The sequence below is a fragment of the Eupeodes corollae genome, chromosome 2, assembly GCF_945859685.1.
Source record: "Eupeodes corollae chromosome 2, idEupCoro1.1, whole genome shotgun sequence".
NCBI classification, from domain to species: Eukaryota; Metazoa; Arthropoda; class Insecta; order Diptera; family Syrphidae; genus Eupeodes; species Eupeodes corollae.
In genome coordinates this window covers 144,165,695-144,191,694 of record NC_079148.1, presented here as the reverse complement: position 1 = coordinate 144,191,694, position 26,000 = coordinate 144,165,695, and the positions used below count along the sequence as shown (strand labels likewise).

The 26,000-nt window shown below is 30.8% G+C and overlaps 1 protein-coding gene across 1 annotated transcript in view; it reads right to left on the bottom strand.

Annotated features, from left to right (window-relative positions):
* Nucleotides 1-26,000, bottom strand: part of LOC129946309 (calcium uniporter protein, mitochondrial) — a 315,499-nt gene that overhangs the window by 50,024 nt on the left and 239,475 nt on the right. The window lies entirely within an intron of this gene.

The window sequence follows — 26,000 nt, the reverse complement described above, 5'->3', positions numbered from 1 at the left end:
AATGCCAAGCAAAAAAAATGAGAAACGACAGCAAACATTTTTGAAGGATATTCACAGGAGAAGAGAACAAATTCAAGATAATTCAAAAATGGGACTAAAATGAATATTTTTATTTAGACAATAAGGAAAGTTTTTTTATTTCTGAAGCTGAACCCACAAACAAAACACTAGATTTCTAAAATAATAAGTTGCCCTAAGTTCGAAATTTTCAAAGCATGCCTTGTCTCTTCAAAAATTTTAAGAATTATCAAAAACTTTTTTTTAAGGCTAAGGTAAACTTACTTACTTACTTAACTTGTTTTTGACAGTAACTTGTTTTTAAGTGTGTTAATTAAATTAAAGCAAAGCTTAGCAAGTTTTAACAAAATTTGTTTACTATTAAACTACGATAATTAAGAGAGTCTTTTAAAAATTGTAGAGTTTTGGGTAGCAAGATCCATTTAATATGTTAAGGAATGTTGGCCGATCTAAAGTTACATTTCCAAGATATTTTTGTCGGTATCCTCTAAATATGGGGCACACACCAATGAAGTGGTAAGTATTTTCTGTCGCATCCTGATTACATACTAGTAGAGTGCATAGGCCAACAAAGTCGTTGCGAAAAGCTTTAGCATTTAAGTTCAAAAGACCGCACCTTGCTTTGAAGATTAAGCTGATGATGTCACGGACATTATTATCTTCAAAGTAATTCGGGACTTCCGCATACAAAAGATTGCAATAATCGTCGTGAAACTGTGACTTCATTGCATTGCTTGTAAAATCGCCTCAATGCTTTTCTACTAGCTTTGTCAGCAGCAATTTGTGCATTTGATTCCATTCTGAAATTGGAATTGAAATCAATCTCCATCTCTTGGAAAAGGCCTGACCATTCCTGGGCCCACTAAATATTTTTCTCGATGATTGCTTCAGAGAGGATACGCGGTAAACGGTTACGTGGCATTAACATCACTTTACGTATGTTTCGATGTGTATTGCATAGTTAGGCATATTATCAGGCAGACTAAAGCATCTTTTGACGAAGAAACGTTGTAGTTTTTCAGTTTGAATGTATTCCTTGTATCCCCACACTTGCATTATTGACTTTGTTGCTGCATCGTGCACTTTATATTTAGCAGAGTGAGTAACAAACTTGTTCTTTACAAATTTCGACCATTTCGAGTTGATTGAGTTTTTCGATGATGTAAGTCTTTTTGTTAAGTGATATGACCAGGACATTTTTCAGCTGCTGCACTTCTACCTCCATTCCTAAAAATTACTATTTCAGACTTTTCTAAGTTGACAGTTGGGTTCCAAATCTTGCAATATCTGCCGAAGCTATCGATGATCGATTGTCAGGGTACTAGGTCTGTCAGAAAGAAGAACTATTTCGTCCGCGTATAACAAAACATTTATTTGCATAACACTTACAGTGAGACCAGTTGGAAGTTCTAAGTGTAGATCGTTTAGGAATAGAACAAATAGAAGGGCACTCAGTACGCATCCTTGTTTGACTCCTTTGGATGTCTGGAAGAAGCTAGACGTACTAGTTCCATTCCAGACTGTAGCAGTCGTATCTTTGTACAATTCACCTATCTTTGATAATTTGTAAAACAAAGCTTCTCTGTTAATGTTTGTCGAACGCTGCTGACAAATTTACAAAGAAAGCTTAAAGCTTTTTCATCTGGCTCAGCTGAAGTTGGACGATACAAGAAAGGTTGTAGACTTTGTCAACTGTACTATATTGTTTTCTGTATGCAGCCTTCTATTTGTCGAGTATGTTGTTCTCTTCAATCCAGAGAGTGAGCCTCCTGAGCAGAATTGTTGTAAATATATTGTAAGGCGTGTCCAGAAAGGAGAGCTCATGATATTTGGAAGCGATACTGGCATCACCCTTTTTGTATAGAGGGAAAATTATTGCCTTTCTGAAGGAAGAAGGTATATTTCCTGTTTCAAAGATATCTCTTAGTAGAGTGTGTATCTTTTCAACAAATGAAATGCTTGCGTTTTTGTAGAACTCATTTGGAATACCATCTAAGCCGGGTGCTTTGTTTTCTTTTGTTGTTTTTATTGCTGAGGACACTTCAGATAGTTCTATTTGACTATCAAGCATGAATGGTTTCGAAAACTGTTATAGGTAACGTAATACTCGACGAAAATGAATTCAGTGTGCCTTTGAAATGTTCTAGAACTCGTTAGCCGTGATTTGTATTCCAATGTTCGTTGAATTTCCACGTATTTATTTTGAACTCTGCATGTATGGTGTTTTTGAGACTTTTCGTTTTCAAGAAAAAATCAATCGTATATAATTTAATTTTATGATCAAAGATTAAACTTTATTATAAATATAATGGTTTGTTATTATGATTTAAAACAAATTTTGGGCAAGTAGCCGACGCTTTTGGCTCGAATAAATTCCAGCAAAGAGGACCAATTTTTGACTACTTTTTGAAGCAATTGAGGCTGAATGTAAGCAATAACGTGCCAAATACTCTCTTCCAATGCTTCTCATAACTCTACAAAAAACAGTCCATCGGTGTTAAATCACACTATTTTAGAAGCCATGCCACGTTGGCTGTATGGCATGTAGAATCGTCTTGTTGGAATTAAAGGTCGTTCACATCAACGTTTTCTAATTCAGGTACGAAAAAGTAATTAATAGTGGCTTCTTTTTTGAAGATATATGGACGAATGATTGAATCTGTCTTGTTGATTATACCAAATGTCACAATTTTCTACTTAAAATTGTAATCAGTGGCCGTCTTGTTTTGGACTTTCCCAACTGGACAGCACAACTCGAACTGAAGAGAGCGTGAACTAACTCTTTTTGTAATAAAGTTGCATGATTTGGAAACGTTATTTAAGAGAAAGAGTATTACAAGATTGAAAACCACAGGTTTAAAAAAAGCATCCGTTGGCTCTTAACATAAAATTGTATGATTATTTCACAAACTACAAACCCTTAGGTACCTGATAAGTTTCGGGAAATTCTTATTTATTATGAATCTTCATATGACTCTAAGGTTTTGAGAAACTTTGATTTTAATGCTTTATTGTTTTGGAAAAAAGTGTTGGAAATAATTTTTAGTTCTGATTTCGAATTTCAACTTTGATTATAATTATCTTCTCAATTTTTATAAATACCAATTTAAAGCATTTTTTTCGATACATTTTATAGCATCTTTAAGATGAAGATGGCTCCAAAAAAAATTAGTTTCTAAACTATTATTTCTATTTTTGTTAATCTTTTACTTCGTTTTTTTTTTTTTGTGTAAAAAAGTGAAATTTTACATCTTATGGAGATTTTTCAAACATTTCATTGAAATTTTAAAATATTAAAACTTAAATACTGAAAAATATGTCAATTGCACATTTGACATATTTGACAATTCATTGTCATGAAAATTTCTTTATAAAACGAAAATTTGACAAATGTAGGATATTTTCCTATAATTCTACAAAACTGTCGAATTGTTTATGAAACGGATTTTGACAATTGTCAAGTTGTAAATTAACAAATTTTTGCCTGTCGCAATTGTCAATGTTAATGAAATAGGTCCCAAAACATGCTTTTGGAAAATATCAAATCTCCACCGATATTAATTCACTGTATTTGGTCATCTTCGTAGTGATTGTGGCATGATGGTTAGTGCGTTGGACTGTCATGGTAGAGGTCTTGGGTTCGATCGATCCCTGCCTGTGCCACCTAACTTTTTTCACGGGTACTACCTCTTGCGACGAATTCACAAATTCTCCAAGAGTTATTCTTGTTATGAAAAGTGCTTTCTCAAATTAGCCGTTTGGATTCGGCTTCAAACAAGAGATCCCCTCCATTCCTGGCAACATGAATCGCACATAGGAATGGTTGAGACTTGTAAGTCACTAGGCCCGGACTGTTGAGCCACTTAGTTTATTTCATTTGTATTTATTTGGTCTTCTTCTCTAATGACGAGAAGCTTAATAATGGATTTGATTTATTGTCAAAAAACTCAACCCTGCTGAAATCATCTAAATAACTTGTAAAATTTAGGATATCAGGTTGGGCTAATAAAGAAAGCTCTTCAGATTTCAACAGACTTACGTTGTTAAAAGAAGATAATGTCTTAAACGATTTTACGATCGTAGTCGTAATTTTAATAGCGAAATTTCAAAAATATTTGACTCAAATCTTGTCTGATGTAAAACTGTCAGATAGTGTAAAATAAGTGTCATGAGGATTTCTTTCCAAACCAATGTTTCAGTTTGAAACGATTCAGAATTAGAACGAAAAAAAAAGTTTACTTCGCAGAGGAATTCCGAAGGTTAAGGAAGCTTTCTGCAACCGTTTTAAGGTTGCACTTGCCTTCACAACACAATTTACTTTCCTGGCTGATTAGATTCCCTATAGTTCAGCGATTTTTTCTGAAAGATAATGCCCCAATCTAGGTCAGTCGTAAAAGTTTCGTCCAAAAAAATCAACCTTTTTAAGGTTCCGGATTGTAAACCAATTCAAAACCTTCAAAGAATTCTGGTTCGCATAGTTTAAGTCCATAATAGGAAATTCTTCCATAGTTGCCGTACTCTGAAATACACTTGTTGATTTATGGATCCATTTTTTTGAATAATTTACTTAAGTTTAAAAAATAGTCACCAAAAAAAACCCTTTTTAATTCCTTAGCATCAAAACTTGTCATTTTAAATATGAATAACCTCTTATCTTGCTCCAATTTTTTAAGTGTCATTATGTGACCATCATTTAAACGAGAATTTCAAAACGTTTAACACGATTCATTAATTCTTATAGTATGTGTCATTGAATCCCAAATCCTTAAGTTAATAGACCACGTGATGTTTCCAAAATATACAAACTTCATATGATGGTACGACAGCAGTGTTTTGGTTCGTGTAAGGGAACTTTGCATGCGGCAAAGGTAAAAACAAAACCCATTAACTTAAACTCAAAACTATTCCACTGCGACTGCATATGCCATCAATTCTTATTTTCCCATGACAAAACATCTTAAATGCCATTTTCGAAGGTATCTACTATTGACACATCTAAGCATTTCACAATGTGCAGTGAGCTTAAACATCCTTAAAATTTCCATCTTATAAAGGTATACCTAAAGGTTCACGTTCCTGGCTATGCCTTGCATGAGTGCATTCCTGTCTGCTTTTGCCTTCTATATGTAATGTAGTCAGACTTTTATGAAGAAAGTACACGCTCCATTGACTCCAATTCTATCTTCTACCTTGAAGCCTTAGAGAAATAGAGATTTAGAGACACGAAATGTCTTCATGTCACCTTGTAAAATTCCTTGAAATGCTTGTTTTTTCTTCCTTCAGATGCACAATATGTTAACATAATTTCTCACTCAGCCAACATCCCATATAAGGGAAGAGTATGTAAGCTCCGCCTGAGCGCTTATTGATTGTTCCGGAGTCGAGTGTCTCCTTTCGTCTATATTCATATCCGTCCTCCGTACATTAAATAGTGGCGACGATTGGAGTGGGAGCTAATAACTTCCTTGTGTGATTTTCTTTCCTCTCTCGGTCGCTCATCATCAAAGGCTTAATTTTATCCTGAATGTCCTTGCCAACACAAATTCCGGTAACATAATAAAATAACTGGGTATCTTTTATTGTTTGGAATATAAATACTGTGTCGTCGTCATCCTTCGTCGCAATCATCAAGAGGAAGAGAAGTCTCGAGTAAATCGAGTGAAGTAGTCAAATTCCATTTTGTGAATAAAGGACACGCAGCAGTGTCAATAGCCTATTTAAGGACATCATCCCATCAGACTAAGGCATACAATTTTAGTTAATCGTGACCTTAAAGGATTTTCTCACAGGATTATGTTTGTGTGAAAATCTGTTTGTTGTGTTGTCAGAAAAAAAAAAGAGGCGCACAAGAAAAAAAAAGGTATGTCCTTGCTTTGCTTTGCCTCTAAGAGTAAGACTGTAAATGTAACTGACCTTCTTAGCTCATACCTTTAACCAATTTTTATGGTTTTTACGGTGGAGAAAAGAAGTGATTTTGTTTCTTATTATTTGTTGGTCCTTTCTGATTTGGGGATGAATATGACGGAAAAAGGAAACTGATTTTTACACATTTCTTTCTTTTTTTTGCACCCGAAGAAAACGCAACGTGAGTTGAATACAAAATTCATTGCTGATTTCCGAAAGAGATATTTGTTATTTTTTATTCGGGTAACTACCTACGTTCTACTTAGAACAGAAGACAATACAACCAAAAACGCACAAACATCGCCCATTTTTGTATCCGATAATGGCGCCCAATTAAAGTAAAAATACCTTTTATCTCGTCCGTTTATCGATTGTAATTTTCGATTTTCTTGAGCAGGACGAAAAAAAGTGCAGAGAAAGAGAAAAGTGTCCTGAATGAAGCCGTGAAGAAAATTTAGAATTTTTTGTTATTTTTATTTAAAAGGGTGTGAAAAATAGAAAACGTTATATTTTTATGAGGCTATAAAAAGTTTTCATATATTTTTGTCAATTTCCCAATGAAATCAAAATCGTTGACTTTTTTTTGAAAACTTTTGAGTGGATGGTGGAAGGTGTAACAATGGATTCATTTAAGAAGTTGAATAGAAATCGGAAAGTAAATGTAAGATTTGCATATAAAGCGAAATATTTAAACTGTTTCTCGATTTCAAAAAACAGAATGTGTGAGGTTTGAAGGTTCAAACTTAAAGATTCAGAATTTAAAAACTTTTTTATGTTTTAAGTTTCATTAATAGATCGAATAATGTCGTTAAACTTTGTCTATTAAGACACTTTAATTGGAACATATGGTACTACAAAACTTACAGTTTGGTGATGGGGTTATGTCATTTTGGAGAGCAGCATCAAACCCTCATGTTGTGTTTTATTGAAATGTATAAAAAGGGTGTCCAATTTTATAGGATATAAGAAAATGTGACAGCTGGAAAATTGGGTTATTAATTCGTTTTCGACCAGAATTGATCATGCAGATCTTGCGATTTAACGCCATTGGTATTTTTCGTTGGGTTTTTTAAGGTAAAATGACTAAGCAAACATTTTTATTACTAAATAAGTTTAAATAGAGACCCAGCAATGGCAACAAATTAATGTCCCTTAAAAAAGTACACTGGGCGTATACGTTCTTTTTTTTTATTAAAATTTATATCACTATGCTACAAAAAACAAGATCATGTAACTTTGACCGTAGACAACAAAAATCGTTATTTTCAAAAACCGTTTAAATTTTTAATTTCGCGATAGGACGATTTGATCAGCCAGATCGATTTCAGTGATTGTCTTTTACGAAATTCGTAAAATTACGATGGAATTCGTGATAAAGCTGGATTTAATTTTGATTCACTAAAACAACTTAAAATGTTTACAATTTAATTTAAAATGTTTACAATTTTTAAAATTAAAATAAAACAACGAACAATTTTAATAACAAAAACATTTTAACACCTCCAGATTAACGTAATGTTGTGAAGGAACTGGTTTTTGACATCTATTGGTATTAAAAAAAAAAATTGTAAGTAAAAACTAGTAAACATTTATTTTCGACTCAAATATCTCGAGAACAAATTAAGGCATTGACTTAAAACTTATTTCGTCCCAAACAACATATTGTTTTTAACTTTCGGTAAACTTGAATACAAAAATAGTTAACAGGTTTTGTTTACTAATCAAAAAATGTCACATTATATTGGTAGAGAGTCCCTAAAGGCTCTTCAAAAATGCTTACGCTTCAACAATTAATACATTTCGAGGTTCGTTAAATGACAATTTGCGATATTTCAAAAAAATAAATTCACATGTCACTTCTTTTCTGATGGATTTTGGGGGCCTTAATTTAAATCTGACTCCAAAAACACTCATCACGTAAAGTTTCTGAGACTTTACTTTTTAAAATTGAGGCATTTTTTAATGATATCTAAATTTAAGAAGTATAGTTTTGTTTGCAATAAAATTCTTGATGCTTTTCCAAATTTACATCCCTATCTGCAATATTAATTGACAATTACAAAAGGAAAGCCAGTTACAATCAAGTGTTGACAGCGAAAAAGACCTAAAATGTTAAACAATATTTTGTCAAGTAAAAGTGATGACGATACTCAATCGGGTATCTGTGTAATTTGTCCTCTGTGCCTTTGAAATTTTAAACAAATAATATATATGATTTCGAATTCTTAATTGGCCTAAAATTAAAAAAAAAAATTGTATTACACTGTTTTTGAGAATGTTTTAAACATTTTAAAACTCTCAATTTTTATTTTGTTTTTATTATTTTGTATTGATTTAAATAATAATACACGATTTTGCTAGCTTTAACATTTTAAAATTTAAAAAGTGTCAGCGTTCTGTTACTTGTAGCATCGAAACATTTGGTGAAGAAATGATAAATATTGAAACAAAATGCAAATATTCTGTTCCATATTTCTAATTATACAATGAAATTGTCTTGACACAGTTGTCATCTTATTTTTCTTACACATTTGCCACCTGTCAATTTTTATGAAAGCACGTTACAACTTTGGCTGATTTAGATAAAAATGTTTTGTAAAAGATTGAAGCATCTAGATCTATCACTCTAGATGCTGAAAGAAGGCGTGATGTTAATTCAGAAACTAGTTTGATTAAATTTTTAAAAGTACCTCACATAAAATTCTTTTCTTTTTAGTAAAATTCTAAAATTCACCATTCACCATAGTAGTAAAGGTCAACACACAAAACAGCCAATGCAATGTCACTAAAGCTAAAATCATGAGCTGTACGCAAAACAGGAATTTCAAAATTTAAATAAAAGTACAAAATTTATTGAAGACAAATATACAGATTGAGAAAATATTTAATACTAAATAAAAGTAAAAATATTTCCTGTATTTAAAATTTCAATTTCGTAAACACTATTGAAATGTTTTCGAGATACCGAATTTCGAAAAAAACTATTATATTCAAAAAAACAAAAACAATGACATTTTTCATCATAAAATATTATTAAGATAGAACAAGAGTTTTTGCAGAAAAAAAAAACATTGAAATCGGTTGATTAGTTCTTGAGACAACTTCAAAGCAAAATAAGGCTTATATGGGGAATACCTTTTTGGAGCAATACAAACAATTTTTTTCATTGAAAGAAACCAAGTAAAAACAAATATTTTTAGATACATTTTATATCGGTTTGCTTTAGAGAAAATTTTGGTTTTAGATTTTTAGCCAAAACATTTGTATGAGGACTATTATTTTTAGTCTTACCAACAAATTGAAAAAACACCTAAACCTCAAACCCTTAATTTCCAATTTTGAATTAATTGTCCCGATGGTTTAGGCTGTAGAGGCACGCACAGACAGAAAGGCGGGCGGAATTTTTCGACTTCTCTAACATCGTAATGTACGATACCTAAACAACTTACCATATAATTCCTCTTTATTAATTAAAAACTGATATCGATAGACTCCGGTCACCAAAATAAACCGGTTTGGAAAGACATTTTCTAGCAAATTTAATTGTAGAAGACTTTGTGGAAGACCTTTCCTGCGCTGGAAAGATGGTCTTAAATCTTTAGCTTCGGGTTGCGATACTGAATGACATCAGCGTTCATCGTCTTTCCACTGATATAAGAATGCACGTGGAGAGACTTGCGAAAAATGAACAATGTCTCAGTATTTATAGCTCTTTCGAAAAAAAGTGCGTACGTGCCGAACTCCTCTTCCTCCTTACACGGTTCGACCCATTCTTCAGAACATTTTTGTGCACATTTTGTCTGTCTGAAAATCAGTCGTAAGAAACTTTTAAACAACTCTTGAGTTTTAACAAAGAAAATTAATAGGATGACTTCACTTTGGAAAACAAAGAAAAACACTGTAAATGCTATCTGACGAAATAAATAGATGTTTATATCCATTAATTTAAGGAAATACGTAAATTATCTCAAATTAAATAAGTCTTGTACCAGCTTATTTTTCGATATTGGTAATTGCGGAACACCTGTTGACCAATCAACTTTATACGTTCCTTCATTAACCAAAATGATATTTTGAACTATCCAAAGAAATTCTTAAATACTCTGGAATTGTTCAGACTGAAACCTCATAACCTACAATTAAAAATCGGAGAAGTAATTAATATGTTATTAAATATAAGCAACAATCGGTCTTTATAACGAAATTTGGCTTGAAGTGACAAGAGTTTTAAGAACGTCAGGTTAGGTTAGATTAAAGTGACTGTCCGTGATGGCGTAGGGCACACTTAGGCCACTTTAATGTCCCATTTTGATATCGCATAAATCTTGAGGCTTTCTTTTTAGCTTAATGAAACAAATTTAAGTTCCATACGAAACGTGAAAGTTTGATTATGTTAATATGATTGTTGTCCTTTAGATCATTATAGAAGAATTCTTCTAGGTAATTCGTGCGTTTTTGAGCTGAATCAGGGCATGTGCAGAGAAGGTGAATAACTGTTTCCTCCTCATCCATACAACTTTTGCAAAAGTAATTTAAGAATACGTTTAGCCGCGCGGCGTGCTTTCCTATTAGACAATGCCCGGTTATGACGCCGATAATAGACCTTATATGCGATCTGCTTAGATCTTCATGCAAACACCTTTAGCGCATTAATTAAAAAGTAGGCTAGGTGGTTTTTGTGACCTGACATGCGGTGTGTTATTAAGCCTTCTTGATAGCGTCTTGAATTAGCAATAGTTAGCGAAAAGTGGTAGAATGGGTTGTCCTGTAACATTCCTGGCTACTTCATCTGCCTTACAATTTGCTGCAATGCCTCTATGCTCCGGCGCCCCCCAAAGGTGAATATTAAACGGTTGTGCCATATGCATTAGGGGCGATCGACAGTTATGGACTGTTATTGAGTCTGTAAATTCCAGAGATTTGATATCTTCCTGACTATCCGAGAACATACGGATATCAGATGATGATTTAACATTTTCCTTATGCCACAATTAGACTTCTTTTATCGAAAAAAGTTCCACCTGTTATGGGGAAGGCGGATTTAGAGACTAAGGGTCCCGAAATAACTTCTTTTTTTTTAAATGCTGTAAGAACATCGAGTGTAGCTTCAGCTTTGTGACACGTAACTCCGCCGCCGTACTGTTGAAACCAAATGTTGCCAATCTTCAGTTTTTGTGAAAATTCGTTCAACATGGCCCGATAACGATTGTCATTGACTGTAACGGCCAATCGCTCATTTTCGAGGAAAAATACACCAAACCGTGAATCGTTTTGGGTGTATCCGTTTTTAATGAGGGTTTTCTGTGCCCCAAATGCGATTTTGCTTGTTTACCCGCCAAATGAGCTTTATTCAAAAACACGATTTTTTTTATAGCAAAATCGGCATTTCTCAAGCGATGTTCAAAGCGTATACACAACCATATTCGTTCAGCAGAAGGATAAAACTTATTATCTGTCAAATTAGACATGAGCTAAGTATTACCATTTACGAAATAAGCACTAGTTGAAAAAAAAGTTAGATTGGGGACCCTATATATATTATTATAATTATAAAGAAAAGTTTTAGTGCTTTTTCTTAAACTTAAATCTTTACATCATAGAAAAGTCCTCTAATATTTTAAGTGGCTTTAAAAAATGTGTTTAAAGCTATAATATAATAGCAAAACCTCCTAGTCAGATTTTCAAAACCTTGAAAAATTCATTTAAGATAGAGATAAGGAATCTATATGTTACTTTAAATTCGTCTCAAGGACATCCATTAAAAACTATCAATCTATCTATCTACCAACAATCTTCAAATAGAAAAAGGAAAATCCTTTATGCCACAGGAGAAAGAAAAGAAGATTAAATACTTTTTATTTTATTTTATCGTTACCTTTTCCTCTAGAAAACTACACATACTCATACTAAAAACTATATAAAAGGCTACTTGATTAAAATTCTGACAAAAATTACCCATTCTCTCAACAAATAAGATTTATATCTTTTGGTGAACTCAGAGATATTGCAAGATACTTCATCACTTCCTTTAAGACAGATATATGTATGTCTTTAGTATACGACGAGGGACTTACAAACCTTCATACTCTTGGTGGCAATGGTGACTTGCTTCGGTTCGCACGTATGTTACTGATAATAAAAAAATTATATATTTTCTGGAAAACTATATTAGCCTCAATCTCCATTCCCAACCCCAGTTTTCTCCATTTGTTATAAATATACTTTTCTTTCATTTTGAACTTATTTCTGAAAAAGGAAGTTGACCCTCTTGGATCTTCGAGTATGTTCTTACTTTTTTCTTCTTCCTTAAGCGAGTTTAATATAGTTTAGCCTTTGAGTTGAAGAAAGAGGAAATCATTAATCTTCCCTTCATCATGACAGATTTAACACTCATAAACTTTAAATTGAATTATTTTCTTTCATCTTAAGACAGATTGAGAGCGAGATGAAAAAAGGAGGTCAAAAACCTGAACCCTAACATAAGTTTAAATCAAATTAAACAAAACAAAACCTGATTACCTCAAATGTTTAGTCTAATAAAAAAGTATTTTCGTTCACCTGTAATCACGAGAGTATTTTATTGCCAATCTTAAGTAATTGAAGTGCGGAAATTATGGTCTTTAAAACTTACCACCAACTTTAACTGGCTATTATAAACTTCACGAGCGACGCGACACCGCGCGCACATTAAGAGAATTATCAAACACTGACCTGGAAAAAATAGAAAGAGAAAAAAAAATTATTACAAATTAGAAAAACTCAACAATTAAAACTTCATTTCATTTCATGCAACTACATTTATTAAGTGTGACTAACGGTGACGATATAAACAAACAGTGGACCAAAATTAAGTTTTGCCTGTCGAAGAAATATTTAGTTTTTTAAAGTATGGTAGGGACTTTTATGTTGTGGGAATTAGGACAGTTAAAGTTAAATCTGTGTAACCGGCCAGTTCTTTAATATATGCATAGACCAAAAAGTCTCCGTACAGTGGCTTTATTTTTGTTGATTCAGAGATAAAATATTTATTATAACAATATATTAAAAACAAGTATTTTGAAAATCACAATCACATTTTTTTTAATTTGGTAACCAGGTGAATGTGGAAACTTACTTTTTTTAATGTTACCATTTTGGTTTTTACATTTATTCCTAGCATTTTTTTTTTTTCAAAAAAAACTTAAATAAGGCTGCTGTACGGAGACTAAGTTAAGTCAAGGATTTACATCGAAAATAGTGAAAATAAATTCAAAACTAGGTTATTAATGCTTTACTTGAACATAAGCTTTACAAATGTGTTAAAATTTAAAAATAGACGGTTTTTTTAAGATTTTGTATAGACAAATTTTTTTACTTTTGGGCACATATTGTATCAGTACAAATTTTGGAAATCGAGTTTTTAATCAAAAATGACGTAGTGGAAAGTCCGTCTGTTACTGTCCCCTAAGGTCCAAAGCATTGGAACGATTGGCTTCAAATTCATAAATTTAGGTTTTGAGCCGATTCACGTTCGGCGATTTTTTCATTTGTTAAGTCTAAAAATAATGGTTGTACAAATGTTTAGGTAAAAAAAAACAAAAATATACATTTTCTCAAAAACAAACAGAGAGATTTTTTTATAAATATGATTTAACATTTTTTTTTCTTAATTTGGCTTTTTTAAAGTTTTCTTAAGAACTTATAAACTTATTTTGTTTTCCGCACAAGCTCTTGTCCTATTTCTATAATATTTAATGATAAAAAATGTCATTGGTTTTATTTTTAATTTTCAAACAAATCCAAACTCGATGTTTTCAAAAGTGGTCAAAATTTTTGTTTACAATATTTTGAAATATTAATGTTTTTTTGAGGAATCAAATGGCATTTAAATTTTTGTAAGCAATCTTTTTTGCAGGCACATTTTAAATCTTTAAATTCAGTAAATATTTTTTAACAGAAAGTCGTGAATTTTATTTCTTTAAAATTCGATATCTTAAAAACGGGTCTACATTTTTAAATGAAATGTATTTGTAAAATATATATTTAAAAGGACTAAACAATTTTAACAATTTAACATTTGATTCTAAATAACCATTTTAATTGCTTTTTGAGTGAATTTTGCAAGAATTTATTGGAGTAGTTGAAGCAAGTGAGGATTTGTTAACCTTTCACAACATTCTCTTTCATAATTTCGTTGTTGGTTAAAAAAGTAGTTTTGTTTTTAAATTTAAGTAAACTATTAAGTTTTTACGAAAAAGTAAATTTCTCACCAAAATTAGCTAAACAACAACTAATAGGTTTGGTAAAATTTGATTTTTCCATTGCTGAACCAAATTAAACACTGTTTGTGTAGAAGCTTTTTAAATTCTAAATCACTTTCAGATCAGGTTTTTCAGATACAGCTTTTAAAAATTTGAAGAAAACATATACAATCTTTAACGCTTTTTAAAGCTATCCAAGTTCATGCAATAATAAAAAAAATTTATAATGGTTTTGAAAATTTTGTATCCCTTTCTTGAATAGTTTGCTTAAATATTTTTAAAATTTCTTCAAATTTTCGAAAAATTCTCATAATTAGACCAATTCACCAGTTTAACATAAATCTTCAATAAAAGGTGAACCATTTATGCTAAAACGTTTTTTAACAGAAAAAGGTAATCCAATTTTTTGAAATATAAAAGATATTTGGATTTGGAATCAGCACTAAAAATTAACTCATATGAAGAAATTAATTTCAAGATAAAGCGGTCGAAATATTGTTTTTTCAGAATTTTGAGGGATCAAAATTCTGTATGATACTATTAAGTCATATTTCGGTATGTCCTAAATTTTGTGTTTTAAAACACTTACGGCCAATTTCTTGACGAAGTTCTAGTCTGTAAGACTCGGTTTATTGATAAATTACAACTGGATTAATTCTATGTAACTCATATCTTCTTCGAGTTCTCAAGCGTTAGAAATCTAATTTATTTTTCGAGAAAATACTTAAACATGGACGATTTGCCAAACGACATAAATAGGAGCCGTATTATGTAAAATATTGTGGACACTGACAGTTTCATAGAGTGTAAGATTTACATAACCATTTAAACGCTTAAATCTTTATTCACCTGGACAACATGACCAGCTAAGTAAATAAGTTTATAGAAGACAAAACACCCGTTTTGGCTTTATGTTCATCAGAAAAAACATTTCAAAATACTAAACTTTTATCAATATTGATGGATTTATCATCTTAAAAATAATCTCCTCGGCCGAATCTATTGCACACGATTTTTTGAAATTTTCCAATATTTAAAATGCTTGCATCATATGATATTTAAGAGATTGCAGGACTTGAAACCAATTTTGTTTGATCTTTATTCAAGTAAGATGATTCAGTGCAACACAAATATATGTATGCACATTTGTACATTTTTCAAAAAAGAATAATGTTGAATGACACAAATCTTAAACTAAATTCAATAAAACACGAAAACACAATTTTTATTTCGAAAATGAGAATATCAAAACCAAATCCTAAAATAAATATCCACTCTAACAAAGGCTGACAGATTTTTTAATATTTCGTACGTCAAATGTCAAAATTTATAGTCAGAACTACCTAGGGGTGCTACAAAAACTTAGTTCCATTCCAAAGAACATTCAGCGCCTACAAGAACCTAGAAGGTGCAACATCTAGTGATTAAGAGGAGAACTCGCTTCGAGAACATTTAGCGCCTACAAGAACCTAGCAGTTTCTCGAACCGATTTGAGGTACATAAATAGGCGTTCGGAAGTGAAGCTGTTCATTATTGATTGTGAACTGTGATAAAGTAAAGACTGTGTTTGAAAAGTAATAATTGAAAGTGTTGAATAAATAAGTTTGTGAGTGATTTGAATAAACCAAATTGTGTTTTATTTGCAAAGTGTGAATACGTTTTAATTGTCGGACCAAGCCGAATATTACAATACTGTGAGTTCGAATTTCTTGAAATATAATTGTATCCTTACAAAATGTGTTTCTGATAGTTCAGTGTTTTAACTATTTATAGAAAATGGGGCTAGCACTTGATTTAATGTATTGTTTTTTGTTTTGAAAACAACAACAAATGTTGATTTAGAATTTATTAAAACGACATAATAGAAAATGATTAATGCTTTAAAGCATTAAATGCATGCACTTAATATTATAAAAATTTACAAACACACTATTTATTTAAGAAAGTCAAAATATTGATGTAAAAATAAATATATTAGGTGGCACAACAGTCCATTGAGAACTAGGCTCAAGTGACTTTCAATTCTCAACCATTCCTGTGAAGAATTACTTGGAGATTTGGTCAAATCCTTGCAAGAGGAAATTCTCTTGAAAAAAAAACTTTAGATGGCACACACAGGGATTGACGAAAAAGACTTCAGGAAATTTTTTTTTTTTAAATTTATTTTTATAAATTCAATCTTAAACCTATCTTAGCTTAATTAACCATAACTTACAACTAACTTACTGGTCCCATACGCACACTCTAAGTGAAACAATAATACTTAAGGCTGATGACTTTTGGCCCTAAGATCTATTGAACTTCAATTCCATTTCTTTTATTTTTTTATTCATTAGAAAATTTAGAAAAAAAGTAATATCAATATCCTTTTTTATTTTTACTTAAAATAAGGTCCTTAATATAAAACTCCCTATTCTACCTATAAACTTCTTAAAACTAGAACAACCACAGTAGCAAATCTAACTATGTAAAGTTTTTTGTTTTCATATTTTGTTGTTTTTTTTTAATTTTTTTTTGTATATTCTACTTAAAACTTAACCCTAAAACTATAAAACAAGTATGTAAGCCAGCCAAGGCTTAAAACCCCATCCCCACTACCCACCATAAAGTGCCGATTGAAGCCACCAGAACTTGTTCTCCTGCTTCTATCAGTTCGGACCCGTTCGGACACAGCCTTACTGAACCAAAGGAGCTCTGCTCCGCCTTGTGCCATGACGTCCCGATTGTATGGGAGTCACCTATCCACAATTCTTCGTCTGACGTGGTAGATTAACGGAACTGCCAATCTATCCTGTATTAGACCGCATTTGTCTAAAAAGAGGAATGCCTCTGGTGGAATGAAGCCGCTTAAGCGTGCACTTTCAAAATACTCGTCGTTCAGACAAAACGTCCCGAAAATTAAATAGTTGGTCGAAGACATAGCTCTTGCAATGTGACCTCGAATGAGTAATTTCACGAAATCTTCAATTCTGTTGATTCGAGCCCCGTTGTGTAGAACCTACACGGCTGTTCGATATAAGCCGGTACAGCGTCGTAAACACTGCCGCTCGAACACCCGAAACTTCTCCATCCGGGAAGGGGCAACGTTGAACCACACAGGACAACCATAAACGATCATCGGCCGTATGAGGGCCATGTAGCAAATTACCTCCACTCTGGAGACAAGCCGACTGCTAAGAAACAGCCGTTTTGTCAGAGCGAAGGCTTCGCTAGTCCTGGTCAGAGCAGCATTTATATGTCTGTCGAAATGTAAATATTGATCTAACCAGATACCGAGGTACTTCACAACACTTTTGCCAATTCTTGCCAATTCTCCCTCGTGGCCCTAACCAACGGAGTCCGGAACAGAATTGTCTCCAACTTCTGGACATTTATTTTCAGTTTCAAGTCGTCGCTATATCGCTGAATCTTGTCGAAATCACGCTGCAAGAGAAATCTTATAACCTCAACCCTTTGGGCCGTTCAGTACGCAATAAGATTGTCGGCGTAAGCAATTGCCTTTGTAAGACTACCTATCAGATCGCTTGTGTAAATGCTGAAGAGAATCGGCGAATTCACCGCTCCCTGTTGAAGACCATTTTTAATTGAGAATATTGTGGTAGAACTTACATTGCCACTTTTGACAACAAACTTTCTACCGTTAAGCATATCATAAATTATACACAACAATGGCTTGCTTATGCCAAGCCTGCTCAGTTTTAGGTAGAGACGGTGTCAAAAGCCTTTTCCAAATCAACCAGAACAGCATAGTCCAACGCACTAACCATCACGCTACGGGTACAACAACAAAAATATTGATGTGTTCAAGAAAAAATTAACAACTTTTTCGGAACACAACAAGTTCAAGTTTATTCAAAGATAATTAATACATATTAATGTATTGAAATGTTTTGCAAAGAAATGTTACTGAAAAGTTGTAATGAAATATTATTCTCGAAAATATTTTAATTTAAAAATTCTGTACTTCGAAAAGTTATAAGTGGATTTTAAAGAAAACCGTTTTTATGATTTAAAAAAAAATCGCACTTTTCAGACTATTTACAGCATTTTGAAATACAAAATATTGGTCAACCAGAATTTAGACCATGCAAAATTTTGTAATACAGAATTTTGACATACAGCCTTGAAACGGGTTTGGGTCAAAATACTATAATATCGAAATTCTGTATTTATAATACTGTATTTTAAAATATTGTGTGATCAAAATTCTGTATCCAAAAATTCTGTATATCAAAATTCTGTATTTTGAAATGCTGTAAATAAGACTGAAAAATAAAAGTGAGCACATTTTAATTTTGTTAGTCTATTAAAAGCATTTTAAAATACAGAATTTTGAAAACAGAATATTTTTTTTTTAAAGAAAACATCATTATAATGTTTCTTTCTAACATTTTAAAATGAATGTTTCTTATCATAATAAACTATTGCATTAATAATTGTATCAAACGAATTGATCTGTAAAACCCATCTAGTATTATGAAATACAGTATTTTGAAAATACAGAATTTTAAGATACAGTATATTTAATGTACAGTATGTTGAAATACAGAATATTAACCATATAGTATTATGGCCATACAGTATCATACCGTGTTATACAGAATTTTGACCTTGCAGTGTTTTTATGATTTTTATATCAACCTTTAAGCAAAATATATTTATTTTTAACTTTCAATTTTTTTTAATACAAGATGGCAACCCTGTCTGCTTTTATCTTGCTTTTTATGTGACATAAATTAACAATCGTTTTATAAATCTGTGACTTTAGGCAAAAAAGGGCACCAAGACTTGATTGAAAAAAGAGGCTGGGATGCGACCCACACTGATAACTTCCCATCCCGTCTGCCGATTTGTCTTGCTTCAAAGTTTGTCTATATGTACTCGTACCAATTTTTACCAAATTTGCGTACTATTTTTTGTAGATTTTTTTTTAATGAAAAAACGGACTGTTGGATTTTTATATACAAATTACTGAATATCGAAAACAATATTTTCTGTGAATTAAAATAAGTTTGAAGCCAAAATTTTTAATTTTTGAAAAGCTATTTAAATTGAAAGTAAATTTTTACCAAGTATTAGAATTGTTTTTTTTTTTAGAGTTTTATTTTTTGTAATAAAAACTGTCAATTCGATTTTTTCAAAATTTTATCGAATATTAAAAACAATATTTCTTATAAGATAAAATTAGTTTGAAGAAAATATTTGAAGTTTTTGAAAAGATATTTGAGTCAAAAATCAATTTTCACCAACTTTTGGTAAATTTTTTTTAGCTTTTTAATTTTTTGCACAAAAACTGTCAATTCGATTTTTTTTTTTAATTTTATTGAATGTTGACAAAAATATTTGTTGAAAGATAAAATTTGTTAAAAGCCAATATCTACAATTTTTGGAAAAATATTTGAGTCGAAAATCAATTTTTACCAACTTTTAAACATTTTTTTTTATGTTTTTATTTTTTGTAAAAAAACTGTAAATCCGATATTTCTCAAAATTTGTCCTAATGTTCAAAACAATATTTCTTATAAGTAAAAATTAATTAGAAGCTATTATCTCAAAGTTTTGAAAAGATATTTGAGTCGAAAATCAATTTTTACCAACTTTTATAAATTTTTTTTTAGGTTTTTATTTTTTGTAAGAAAACTGTGAATTCAATTTTTTTCAAACTTTAACTGAATGTTGATAACAATATTTTTTGAAAGATGAAAGTAAATCAAAGCCAATATCTCAAAGTTTTGAAAAGATATTTGAGTCGAAAATGAATTTTTACCAACTTGTATTAATTTTTTTTTAGGTTTTTATTTTTTGTAAAAAAACTGTCAATTCGATTTTTCTCAAAATTTTTCAGAATGTTGAAAACAATATTCCTCATAAGAAAAAATAAGTTTGAATCCTAAATTTTAAGTTTTTGAAAAGATATTTGAATCGATATTCAATTTTTACCAACTTTGAGTAATGTTTTTTTTAGATTTTTATTTTTTATAAAAAAAACTGTCAATTAGATTTTTCTCAAAATTTTATCAGATATCAAAAACATTATTATTCGTTGCACAAAATTGTTTTGGAGATGAAATCATATTTTAGTCGTAAAATTTTGGAGGTGACACATTTTTTTTGTCAGTTTTATTGATTTATAAAAAAAACCGTTATATTGATTTTTTTCAAAAAATAATTCAAGTCTCTAGCGTTTTTGGTTCGTAAGATATTTAGGGTTAACCAAAATTTTCACCTTTTTTTCAAACTGCTATGGTAAAAAAACCACCCACGCAGTTTTCTTGAGAGCCCTTTCTGCATCTTTCTGCCTTATTATCTGTATAACAAAATTTATTTGAAATCGATATCTCTTCTGGTTCTTGAGCTATGGACGACGAAAAAAACGTCGCGAACGTACGTACACACGCACGCACAGGCATCTTTCTAAAAATCTTTTATTTCGACTCTAGGGACCCTGAAACGTCGAGAAATGTCAAAATTTTCAATTTGACAAATCGGAACCATTACAATAACTTCCCATGGGAAGTTAATTAAGACATTAAGTTAAAGCCAAATATGGAACTTTTCTGATGAGACTAGCTTCGCTAGACTTAAGTAGTTAGAAAACAAAATACATTAGAGACGAAAATGTTAAATTTAATACAACTTTAAAATGCAATTTTTGACTTAGGGTCTTTTTACCTAACGCCAAAGAAATTTGATTAAGATTTCCTTATTTTTATTTAAAAAAAATGTATTACTTTGACTTTTAAAAAAAATATATATATATTTTTTATTCAAGAAAATACGTTCTAAATTTCAGTACATATAGTTAAGAATCAAAAGAGTTACAAAGTTTCGGCACATTGAGCCTCGTTTTAAGCCACTGTGTTGCAGTGGTAGAATATGGTAGTTATAGTTAAAACGAATGAAATCGGACACTCTAGTCGTTTCTTACTTTTTTTAATTAATTAATTTATGTAATCCACCAGCTGACTGTGATGGCTTGACAAATCTAAAACACACTCTGTGCTGTTTGCATGGTATAATTTTTTTTATAGCTATGAGCGATATGGCGACCATCATCAGCGTAGCGCAGAACAGTGGCAAAGAAAAAACTTATGGAATTAAATTTTATGCAAGTTTTACCACTTTAGAGGCTTTCTATAGCTGTGGGTATACAGAGGGTTGAAGGGGTACGGTTGTCTACTATACTACATGCGGTGTTTCAGGAATGGAAATTTAGTTTTAGTTTAAGTTTTCATGGAACTTTATATGGTTCCATGATGATAATGATGAAACTTCTTTTTTAAAAGCTATGCACATAGTCGTCTGGTTTTTTTGACAAGCAAAATACCGACAATATTGCATTAGGTTAGTTATAATGGATGGAATATGGCTGTCAATTAAAACCAAAGTTTTTTTTTGTGATGTGTTGTGGTCCGGGTATCTCGAGACCCTCCACTTTATAGACAGAGAATGGAAACGATTAAAAGTTTTGTAAATGTTTAACATTTCCATTTCGATGCAAAGAGAGAGACAGATTTTATTACAACAAGAACGACGACAAAGTAATCTCATTGTTGTTATAAGAAACTTTACAAATTAAGTAATAAATTGAAATATGAGATGCAATTATCGAAGGAATTAATTGAGTTAAGAAAAGCTCTTAATGCAAAGGTTCTTGATTTTATAAATCGATGCACAACTTATTGTGGAATGTAGAGAATTGAACACTTACAACAAACAGTTGTTATCATAAACGTTGAGAAACACATTTTACTCGCTTGGTGCTTTTAAACGATTGTAATTTTTTACGATACAAATTTAAAGACACTAATGAACCGTTTCTAAGTATATTTTGTCATAAATTATTATTTTATTAATAACTTGTTGAATAGTTTGCAACGTTTCTTCATTTGAATTCTCAAAGGAGACTTAAAATTAGAAGACAACTTTGATATAATCTTCTGAATGATGAAGAAAGACTTATATCACACATTTAATGGAGCTTGATTCCAAAATTTAGGCTAACCTACCTCATGGACGTTCAAAATGTCCAAAAGGCAAAAGAAGACATGATAAGCAATTTATTTAAGGTGCGATTAGGTCACAATTGCATCTTAATTCTTCAGAGTTTTTTTACTTTCCCTTAAAATTGGTCACATGTTTTAAAGAAAATTTGATTTTCTATCAACATTGATAGCTCAAATAAATCTTAAAAAATTGCTCTAACACCGACCAAACGAAATCGAAAATTATTAATTTGATTTTTTTTTTAAATTTCTTTTTGAACATTTACACTTTTTATTTTATTGAAATACGTATCTAAAAATTGTATGTTGCAATATATTTTGTCGATGCTTTCTGTTGAATGAAATTAGATATTCCACTCAATTAAATGGTTCGACAAATGGAATAAAAATATACTTTGTTGAAAAATAAAACAAAAACCCAACTACAAAAACTCGTTAATAAATAATTTTTGATTTTTGAATTAATTCATTTCTTTCGAGCAAATATTAAAGCAATCAGTATCAATTATCGAATTGTATGTTCAATTTAATAAAAGACGTGTTGAAACACTTTTTGTTGAACACGTTGAGGATTTGTAAGCTTTCAATTTTTGCATGGAAAACAATTTGTAGATTTTAAGTGAACACTTTTTGAGAAAATGTTAAAAAATAAGTTGAACAATTTTAAAAAATTGACATTGAATTTTGAAATTACTTTTTGGTAAATTATTTTTAGGATTGAGAAATATTCCATTAAAATAGAGGTTAAAATCTTTAACGGAAGTACTTTGATTTGTTTCGTCACGAATTTCGACAGGGGTTTATCTTGTCTCGTAAAATCGTTTTACAATGTTTTTTTGAAAATCGAAAACTAAGCCATCTAAAAAAGAATTAAACTTTCTTTTTAATAGTTTTGAAAAAAAAAAACATAACAAAATTAAGTTTCAAAGTTTAATCAAATTAACCTCAAAGCCTTGAAGATCATAGATTGGCTAGTTAACTTTTTGTTAAGCAAAGATATGACTTCGATTTGTTTATTTAGGAAAAGAAGAATCTTAAACCGCAAATAGATGTATTTAATATTTTTTAGCAGACATACCTGCAGTCTTTGTCAGTTTTTACCATTGGTAAGACCATTTTTAAAATGTTATGTGGCAAGTTTTTAAAGTGTTTAGGAATTACTCAAAAACTAAGCTGAATAAACAAATTTAACTTCAGAAAATTAGATTGTTTTTCAAAATTGATAAATACAAAATGTAAATGCATATTTAATTGAAAGAAAATAATTCCAACTAAATTCTGTAATAAATGCTATGAATATTTTACTTTTAATTAATTTAATTAAAAATTCCTAGTGAAGGAAAATTAGCAATAAAAGGTACTTGGTCGAAATGTTATCATTTTAAGTTTTCAAATTTATGATGATGAAGAGGGGAGTAGTGCAAAAAAAACTAAACTTTTCCATAAAATCAATACATTCGAAAAAAAAATTCCGAAAAGGTTAGTGTACGATGTTTCTGGAAGGGTAATTTTTTTCATTGAAATGGGGGTTAAAAGAATAAGACTCTTCGATGTTTTTTTTAAATATCTTCATTTTTACTTGCGACATATAGGAACTATAAGGTAAGTTTTGCATTCGTATAGAATTTCGAGCTCGAGATTATAATCAAACATGATATGTATTACGATGGTAGAGAAGTCGAAAAAAGTGGATCCCGCGATTCCGCCCGGTCTGTTTCGTCTATCTGTCCACGCTCCTACAGCCTAAACCATTGGGTCGAATGAGTTCAAACTTGGAAGTTAAGGTTTTGAGCAGATTCGGGTTAAGCGTTTTTTCATTTTTTTAAGGATCAAAACTAACAGTACAATTTCTTTGGTCAAAACACGAAAATTCGAATTTTCTCAAAAACAAATCGATAGATTTTTTTTTTAATTTTCTATAAAATTTTATTTTTTAACTCGGTTTCTTTTAATAAGAAAAACATATTTTTGTATTGCTCAGGAAAGTTACCGCTCATAGAACCGTTATTTATGCCAATTTCAATATTTTTTTTTGAGCAAGCTCTTATATTTCCTTAAAAATATTTGATTATCAAAAGTGCAATTTTTCATTGTTTGGATTTTAAAAAATATTGATTTTTTTTTTCAAAATTGTATATCTCAAAAACGGATCAACATTTGTTAACGAAATTCAAATGTAGAGCGTATATTTACAATCACTAAACAACTGCATACCAAAAATATTTTTAGAACAAAATTGAAAAATTTTATTTATACAAAATTAATTTAAAAAAAAACGCTCTAAAGATTTTCGAAAGAAAAAATTAAATCAAAGGTTTTCTTTATTTATAAAATAGCATTTAAATTTTTAAAGACAAACTTATTTTTCAGGTCAAACTTTGAATCTTAAATTGTTTAAAAAAAAGAAACTTGTACAAAAGAAGGAATGTGATAGGATTGTAGTTGGTACCTTTTACATCCCAATAACATTCCTTCATTATAATCTTTAACATGTCTTTATCTATCTACCTGCATAAAGCTGACCACGCTAATGAACTATTCTTTATCCCTTTTAGACATCTACTTAACTAAACGACCAATAGATGATCGCTTTAAAATTTAAACATATTCCTCCTCTTTCTTATCTTTAGATAATTTATTTTCTATCCTGGTTCTTCTAATATAAAATTTAAATAAAGCTATCCAAAAGAAAACGCTTTGAACGAACTAGTTGAATACACAAACAATTGTTTTCGTTAAGTATGCTTACAAGTATTTTTCATTTCAGGGATGAGTTGTCCTAGGATGAGTTGTGTCTTGGGATGAAACTACCTTACCGACAGAAATGGTGTGTATTCGATAAGTTCATTCAAATACACAAACCATTTCCCTTAAGACAATATTTTCCAGTATTTCATATTTTTATTATGATAAAAAGTTAAGTTTTTTAAACAAATTATAAATTAATATTCAATAAAATGCATTTCGCATAGTCTACGGAAAATTCTCTTTGTTTTCACACCTTATTTGTTAAAATTAGTTTCATATAAAAGCCGAAAAAGGGAGGTAGCTAGGTAGAAATGGCGATCTCAAGGCAACCTAGCCTGAGATCCAATTAGAGCTGTAGTGCGCCGTTTTGATATCAAAAACTCGTTTGAACTGTGATTGAAAGGGGCAGATTTATAGAGAAGCTTCATAGCGAATATGTTAGAGCCATTTTGTCGCATTGAGAAAAAAGATTAGGGCCCTTATTATGAGCGTCGTTTGGCTTTCGATAAACGATATTTATCGATAGTCGAACATCAATAGTTGAATTTGGTATTATGTATTACTATTGTGAATGATTTTGTTCGATATTATTCGTTTTCACTTTCGATGGTTATCGTCTGCATTTTTCGGTTCGAAGCGTCCCTCAAAAGCCATCTATTTCTGGCAATCACCAACAGGTCATAACTTCTATTCCTATCCATCCTTTCGCTTGCTATTTCATCGTCGTCTGAATCAAAGAAAAACTCGCTGGAAATCATGCTAACTATCTGAAAAGTAGTCAATTAGTTGCTTGCATTATATTTTTATAAAGTTCAACTACTCACATTAAATTATTAAACAATTTCCCTACATGAATTATCACTAAAATTAACTCAAATGTCAAAATTTAGTCTTTATTCACAATCTCAAAGTTCGCTGTTCACAATAACAAGAAACTCTGTCGATGAAGATACATAATACCAAAAATACTTATTATCGATGCTTTCGACATTTATCGCATCGATCGTTGAACGACACTCGTAATGAAGGCCTAGGTCTCTAATCTTTGTCTCAAATAGCTCATCAAGTTCGTGAAAGAATGCTT